The sequence below is a fragment of the Rhinolophus ferrumequinum genome, chromosome 13 (assembly GCF_004115265.2).
Source record: "Rhinolophus ferrumequinum isolate MPI-CBG mRhiFer1 chromosome 13, mRhiFer1_v1.p, whole genome shotgun sequence".
Classification (NCBI taxonomy): domain Eukaryota; kingdom Metazoa; phylum Chordata; class Mammalia; order Chiroptera; family Rhinolophidae; genus Rhinolophus; species Rhinolophus ferrumequinum.
Window position 1 is genome coordinate 42,284,164 of NC_046296.1, and position 8,878 is coordinate 42,293,041.

The following is an 8,878-nucleotide window of genomic DNA, read 5'->3' on the forward strand; positions in this document are numbered from 1 at the left end:
ATTCAACCATCTTTATGTCACAATAGATCAGTTTTATGGTGAAATATAGGAAAACTTTTTATTTGATGCATTTTAAACTTTGCTTATTTCCTAAGTTTAATTTTACTCAATAAACTTATCACCTCACTATCTCTCATGAGACCATTTCCTCTCTCTTTAGCTCAGAATAGCTTGAATTTTGGCACACATTTTTTGCTATTTTCAGGAACCAAGTTAAAGTAGCCTTATAGCAAAGGGTAGCCTTATGTGAAGAGCCTTATTGCAAAGAATTTTAGAATATTTAATTTCCTATATTTTTTTTCTAGAATTCAGAATCTTGGGTATTTCTGGACATATAAAACTTTGAGAAGAGTTCTCTATTTAGTTATGGGCAAATATATTAAGTACATTGAGAATGTCTTTACACTTTCTGACATTTGTATTTATGTGAAGTGAAGTTATACCTCAGTTTTTTGTTAATTTTGTACTGTCATGTGATAAAGTTCACCAATGGATAAATTGCTATGTATGTATATGATAAAGATACTTGCCTTAAAATAGAGCATCTCTGTTTTGTAAACAGTCTTTGGTCAAGTTGTCTATCCAGTTACTCATTTTTCAGCGTGCCCAGTGAATGCAGGCCTGCCAAAGTCCATAGAGGTAAGAAAGACAAGGAACGTTTTTTCATTGTTGATAATCTGAACCTGGATTAAAAAGTATTCAACATGTAAAGATTTTATGGAACAAATAATATGTATGTTGTGTGGCATTTACTGCTAAAGAGAGCAAGTGACTGAACAGGTAAAATGTGTATTGCTTTCAACCATTATTTTTGTTGACCCTATTCTCAATGGGAGTAGTGATTCAAATGTGTGTATGAACAGTTCTACTATTCCACTATGTACACGTAACGACTGGCAATTGTCATCATACATCGCCACTGCACATATCATGAAGGGATCAGATGTACTATATCAACCAACAGGGAAGATAATCTGAACAGTAAAGATTGTGTTCTAGTTTGGGACTTAAGGTAGTCATTTTATTGTTTGCTAGCTCTTTTAGGAGTGATGGTTTAAATGGACATAGCTTTTATCTTCTAATAAAAAGATTCTTAAAATCAGCTCAATTTATATGGCATAATTTTGTTTCCTACTTTAATATGGGATAGATCAAGTGTGCAATTATATGAGTCATAGCTTTTCTTTCTCAGCTGTGTGACTTATATATTTATGTCAGAGCTTTAATGGTACCTATAAATGCATATCAAATATTTAATTAATTGATGGTTGAAGCTTCTTAGCATCTTTAGTCCTTAAGGAAATGATATTTTATAAAAAATTAACTTTGTTCTGATACAAGTATGTTGTATGTACATCTGAAAAAAATCTGTACAGCTTGAATGTTTGAACAGTTAATAAATTTTGAGTTTGAGAACTACAGCTGATACTAAATACATGTCACTATCTGTTGAGTTGACTACATTAATTAGTGTAACTCATTCTTGATGGACTTATTTCTCCTTTCTTCTGCCAAAACTTCACTTTGCAATAAACTAATGGTGGATGAAGCACAACAGGTGTCTCTTGGCTGTGACAGTACCTCTGATGGTCATGTGGCTTTGAAGCAAGCATTTGATCTTCCTCCGCCCTGATTTCACATTCTCTTTTTTACCGTTTTAACTACTCCTGTTCTCTGTGGTAAGAACATAAATAATCTCCATGAGGTAAGTTTCTAGGCGATGAGGGACGGGTGCCTGTTGGTGCATGATGTGTGTTGAATTGAATCAAAAGCCTCGGACATGGTACCTTCGAAATGCTCCTGCCTGTTTACAGTATGTTCTGAGTGTCACACATGGTTGCCAGACGCTTTCAGTTCTCCTAGTGAAAAGGCCACACGACCCTCACATCCTTCACTTCATCCCTCATCTTTCTCCACACTCCACACCCCCGACTTCCTGGAGGAAGTGAGTTCAGATTGGACATTATTGTACTCCCGTGGCCCTTTTATAATTAGGATGGTGTTTTAGCCTCACTGCCTGAAGCGCCTTGCTCTGGCACTGCCGACAGCATGGTGGAGTTGTCCCAGGATGGAGGCCAGCAGGGCCTCAGACAGGGATTTCCGGAGGGCAGAGGCCTACTTATCCTGACTGTCTCAGCAGGCTCTGCCAATGGGCTTCATTGTGGAAAACATCCCTCCAGGAGTAGATGCAAGGACTTCTGAGGACAGACAAGTACATACCTTCCTGGACAGCTGTTGAGCCAGGGTCCAACCCTTTCATTCCAGGGTTTCTGCTGAGTGGAAAATAGCCTAGTGCTAAGGCACGGTTTCCTTTGATTGATTGCTATTAAAGTTATTGCTTCAAGAGTTGGACCTAAATTCTAAAAACAGTGGGGATCACAAGAGATTTGTGATAATTGCGTTTAAGATAGGAATCCATTCGTCAGGTAACACTTATGTGCTGTTAATCAGAGTGATGACTTCTGAGCCACACAGTTTGCTTCTCAACGGAGTTTTTCTTTGTTTTATTTTTGGAACTAATCAGGTTTTTGGTTACCTTTAAGGAAAAATAATAATTGTCAGACTGAACATTATATGGTTAGATTATCTTCCACAAATTTAAAAGAATTACAAGCCAATGTACCTAATTGAAAAATTTTGATATCCAAAGATAACTAATATTTTGGTAAAAGAAAAGGGGAGGGGGGAGAATTTTGAGAATTCTCCCCCCCCCCCCCAGGTTTCATTGATGACTCAAGTTGACAAGGTGGTCGATATGTCACTCAGAAGTTCCATCATCTCTATCCTCTAAAATGTTACGCAGGTTCTGTGAAAGTACCTCTTCATTTGGGGTAGGCTGTGAATACAATGAGGTTCTGATGAATGTTTGGCCAAAAATGGGTTTTGGCACTCAGCTACTAGAGCAGTGTAACCTTTTCAAGGCCAAGGAGTTTTTGTGTGTGTGGGTGGTCCTTCTGTCTGCTAAAAGTGTTGAAGTAAGTGTTTCTAATTTGCTAAGTTCTGCAGAATTTGTGAGGTCTTGAGGAGTCAGAGAGGTCTGGGGAGAGAGGAACTGGACTTTACTTAGGCAGTGAGTTCTTCTCTTAGAGCTATGTAGAAGAGATTGGACACATCTTTAAAATGAATTGATTTTTAAAAATGCATAAAAAAATAGTATAATCCACAGACCAGAGAATATACAAAACAGGAAGAGAAAAAAATAAGCACATACTTCCCTATCAGGGTAACAAGTTACTGTCATCATTTGGCATTATTTTCTTCCTCTCGCGTCATTTCTCTCTAGTTCTGGGCTCTAGACACACATGTGGAAGACACACTCTCCATCCTTAAAGGGTTCCTGGTGGGGAAAGAGATCAGTAATAATACATTAAAGAGGTCTAGGGGGAGGGTAAATGTTATGAGATGGCTGCTGTGGATTCCAGAACACAGCTCACTCAGCTCAGGAGTCAAGGAAGGCTTCCTGGAGGAGTGATTCCTAAATTTAGTTTAGGGAGACAGGCCCTGAAGGATCTGGGACACTCCCAAAGCAAGCAAGCGTGGCTTGTTCTGGCAAATGCACTTGGTCAGGCAGGTGCCCAGAGAAGAATGTGTGAGGGGTGCTACTGCGGGAGCAGAAGCCAGATTAAGAAAAGCCCCCTCGTGTGTCGGTCAAGGAGGTGGGCTTTACACTGGAGGTAGAGAGCCATTGAAGGACCTAAGTCAGGGGAATGACCTTGGCAGGGGTTTGTTCCTAAGGAGGGTCACTCTTTCAGCTAAGTCAAGGGTGCAGCCTGGAGACAGTGGGACCATTTAGGAAACTATTGTGGTTGGCATCTAGGTAGGAGGAAAAGATGAGAGAGGAGCCTGTGGTGAAGACGAGAGACATAGGGAGAGAGTGAGCAGCTTTTGGTGGAAAAGAGTGAGTTCTGTTTGAGACTTACTAAATTGGAAGAGCCTGAGCAGCCTCCAAGTGGAAATATCCAACAGGTTAGTGACTGTGCCTTGTGCCCGAGGGACAGGTTTGACTTAGAGTTATCCAAATGGTCAGGATGTGGGGCTCCTTGACACGTCAATGGAAATAGAAGCTGGAATAGAAGTCTGTAATAGGATATGAAAGAAATTCCTCTAAAAGCGAGTGTCGAGGGAGTAGGTGAAGTAACTTGGGCTCAGCTGCAGGAGACAATCAAATGGGGCAAGAGGAGGAAAGGAGAGGAAGGAGACGGAGGGGTCCAGCAGGGAGAAGGGATTTTCAATGCCTCCCAACAGGTGAGTGGAAGAGTGAAATGCAGTCACTGGAGTCAGTAACGAGGCGCTCTAGGGACTTTGGAGAAAGCCATGCTGGTGGCTTAAGGCACAGATGCAATATTAGTTTGTAAACTTTCCCCTGTTAGTATCCAATCTCCATAGTCATTGCTTTTAATGTCTCTTTATGGATGTATCAGAACTTACTGTTTCCTTAGGATAAGATTGCCAGAGATGGAATAACTGGACCAAAGAGTCCTATTTGTATGGCTTTTGAAATACACTGCCATGCTGATTTTCGGTTGGGGTGTACTGATTTGCAGTGTTATCAACAATGAACTGATGGTGTCAGTTTCACCACACCCTCATTAGCACTGGATTTTACCTCGTTAAATAATTTTCCTAATGTAATAGATGAGCAATGGCTTCTTACTGTGTCGGATGCAATAATACCTTGGTTACCAATTGCCATGTCTCATAGTCACTTTTAGTCTCTAGTCAACCAAATCAAACACTACGTATCGGAGCATTGCAGATTTTAAAATGAAACAGAAAACAAATTTGTCAAATCATTCTGACTGGTATTGTGGGGCTGGCTACGCTTTGTGTGGTTCTGGTTAAAATGCTTAATCTTGCTGAGTCTGTTTCTGGACTAGGAGAATCTGTTGCTGTTTTCCAAGGTTTTTTCCAATTTTAAGATTCTGGACTATTTAGCTCTGTTCTCCTTTTGCCTCTTCCAGTGCCTCAGAGTGTGGGGCCTATAGCTGGCCCCAAATTAACACCAGGAAATTAAATGACTAAAACTTTGGGTATGATCAGAAAACATATTCTGCCTTGGAGTATGAAGACATTACCAACAGAACAGTAAGGACTCTATTATGTTCACTGAGAAAAATGATAACTTATAGAAAATCAGAAAGAAGAAAATAAAAATCATCTATATTGTTGTTACTGTACTTCTACCCTGCTCTCCAGCTCACTCCTACTTATCTTTCAGGTCTTAGTGTAGATGTTCCTTGCTCAGAGGGCCTTGTTGACCCCTGTAATAGATTACTGTTATTCCATTGGCCCTCTGTCGTGTGGAGCGGCCTGCGGGGTCTCTGCTCCCGCTCCCCACATAAGAACGCAGGATATGGTGAGGCCAAAAAGGAACACCCACGGGGCCATAGGTAGGGGAGTCACACCTCTATACTCTCACTGGCAGCTGGGTTGGAGAAACAGGAAACAGGAGCCACACTGTTCGCAACCCTCACTGCGCCGCTCGCAGACTCAGCCACCATCTTCTTGCTAGCCCCCCCTTTTTCTGCTAGCTTAGCCACGGCAGTTATATTAGTGCCCAATGGCTCACTGGTTACAGCTGACGGCCAACTAGCCACAGCTGATGGCCATTTGATCACAGTCGACGGCCATTTACTACCTGAGCCAGCACCTTTCTATGTGAGGCCGAGAGCCTGGAAACTGCTTTTTGGGGCTCTGTCCCCACACTCCACCCCTACAGGCTCTCGCCTCACAATCTACGCGACAAGCGTCTTCCGCGAGGGGCCCTGTGCGAGGAGCCTGGAGGTGAATGCTATTTCCTGGACACAGCCAAGCTCTCTGTTCACAGCCAGGGTTTCTCAGGGCACCACCAGTACTTCTGGGCACAGCCAGACTTCCTGGACTTCTTAGGGTACCACTAGTCTCTCTGGACACAGCCAGGGCTCTCAGGGCACTGCCACCCTCTCTGGGCACAGCCAGACTTCCTGGGCTCAGCCAGGGCCTCTCAGGGCACTGCCACTCTCTCTGGGCACAGCCAGACTTCCTGGACTCAGCCAGGGCTCTCAGGGCACTGCCACTCTCTCTGGGCCTCTCAGGGTACCGTGCTGGAACAACAGCGGCTCACAGTCAAGGTGCTTACATATTCTCAATGGGGGCCGGTCAAGACACAAAAGCAAACATCCGCCAGTTCCACTACACGGTGGTATGTTCCCAAACAGTCAAGTGGTCCATTAAATTAGGGATGGAAGGCAATTCCCCATAGTCCAGAGTCATTCGCCAGGGCTGTCCTGGGGGTGAGGGATGACCTTGACCTCACACTCAGCTCCCATGGAGGACTCAGCAAGTGTTCCCTCCTGGGACTACAAGTCCTGCATCCGGGCTGCCTCAGCAAGCACTTCCCAGCTCACAGGTCCACAAGGACCTTCGCTTTCTCCAGCCTCTGCTGGTTGGGGAACCGTCCATGTCTTTCCACCCCTCCACAGGGTTCCAGCTCTCCAGCAGCTGCTCCTCCTGGTCTTCCTGAGACTGAGTGTTCATACACACAAACTGCTCCATGCCTTTCGGAGAGATTTGGCCGGCACCGTACCCTGCTCGCTGCGCCATTTGTCGTGCAGGGTGGCCTGCGGGGTCTCTGGTCCCACTCCCCACATAAGAACGCAGGACATGGTGAGGCCAAAAAGGAACACCCATGGAGCCATAGGCAGGGGAGTCACACCACTATACTCTCGCTGGCGGCTAGATTGGAGACACAGGAAACAGGAGCAACACAATTCTCAACCCTCACTGTGCCGCTTGCAGACTCAGCCACCATCTTCTTGCTAGCTCCCCCTTTTTTGCTAGCCTAGCCACGGCAGTTATATTAGTGCCCAATGGCTCACTGGTTACAGCTGACGGCCAACTAGCCACAGCTGATGGCCATTTGATCACAGTCGACGGCCATTTACTACCTGTGCCAGCACCTTTCTATGTGAGGCCGAGAGCCTGGAAACTGCTTTTTGGGGCTCTGTCCCCACACTCCACCCCTACAGGCTCTCGCCTCACAATCTACGCGACACGCATCTTCCGCGAGGGGCCCTGTGCGAGGAGCCTGGAGGTGAATGCTATTTCCTGGACACAGCCAAGCTCTCTGGTCACAGCCAGGGTTTCTCAGGGCACCACCAGTACTTCTGGGCACAGCCAGACTTCCTGGACTTCTTAGGGTACCACCAGTCTCCCCGGACACAGCCAGGGTTTCTCAGGGCACCACCAGTACTTCTGGGCACAGCCAGACTTCCTGGGCTTCTTAGGGTACCACTAGTCTCTCTGGACACAGCCAGGGCTCTCAGGGCACTGCCACCCTCTCTGGGCACAGCCAGACTTCCTGGACTCAGCCAGGGCTCTCAGGGCACTGTCACTCTCTCTGGGCCTCTCAGGGTACCGTGCTGGAACAACAGCGGCTCACAGTCAAGGTGGTTACATATTCTCAGTGGTGGCCGGTCAAGACACAAAAGCAAACATCCGCCAGTTCCACTACACAGTGGTATGTTCCCAAACAGTCAAGTGGTCCATTAAATTAGGGATGGAAGGCAATTCCCCATAGTCCATAGTCATTCGCCAGGGCTGTCCTGGGGGTGAGGGATGACCTTGACCTCACACTCAGCTCCCACGGAGGACTCAGCAAGCCATTCCTCCTGGGACTACAAGTCCTGCATCCGGGCTGCCTCAGCAAGCACTTCCCAGCCCACAGGGCCGCAACGACCTTCGCTTTCTCTGGCCTCTGCTGGTTGGGGAACCGTCCACGTCTTCCCACCCCTCCATGGGGGTCCAGGTGTCAGGCAGCTGCTCCTCCTGGTCTTCCTGCAGCGAAGTGTTCATACGCACAAACTGCTCCACCGCCCTCCCGAGAGCTTTGGCCGGCACCGTACCCTGCTCGCTGCGCCATGTGTCGTTCGGAGCGGCCTGCGGGGTCTCTGCTCACGCTCCCCACACAAGAACGCAGGACATGGTGAGGCCAAAAAGGAACACCCACGGAGCCATAGGTAGGGGAGTCACACCACTATACTCTCACTGGCGGCTGGATTGGAGACACAGGAAGCAGGAGCCACACAATTCTCAACCCTCACTGTGCCGCTTGCAGGCTCAGCCACCATCTTCTTGCTAGCCCCCATTGGCTGCTAGCTTAGCCACGACAGTTATATTAGTGCCCAATGGCTCACTGGTTATAGCTGACGGCCAACTAGCCACAGCTGATGGCCATTTGATCACAGTCGACGGCCATTTACTACCTGAGCCAGCACCTTTCTATGTGAGGCCGAGAGCCTGGAAACTGCTTTTTGGGGCTCTGTCCCCACACCCTCCTTTATTATAATCACTGTCTGAGCTACATGCGTTTCACCAGAACAGCGACCTTATGTGGATAATTAGTTACTGTATCTCCAATACATAGCATAGAGGCCAGCACATAACTGGTGCTCAATAGTTGTTCAATGCATGGATTCAGATAATCCTTCTTCAAAACTATCGTGGCATATTTGCTTTTGTGCTTATTCTCTGTGTATATGTCTATTACCAAGATGTTTTTTCCTTCCAAAAATGAGATCAGTTTATACCACTGTTTTGTTACTTGTTTTTTCACTCCCATCGAATCATTTTTGCCTGGAAACCTATAGATTTGTCATGATCCACCCTCATTCATAAAACAGTCCTCTTTGTTTCTAATAACATACATTTAAGCAATGGCTGGTCTGGGTTAAAAATACAAGCTGGGATTTAAATAATTGGTCATTCAGTTTTTTTAAAAAGGTCACACCGTCTATACTGATTAGTTGCTGGAAAGGTCAGAATGATCTGTCACTGTGGATGGTGGCCCCATGGAGACCCATATCAAGTGACCAAGGAGGAAGGACAGTGACGACCAGCC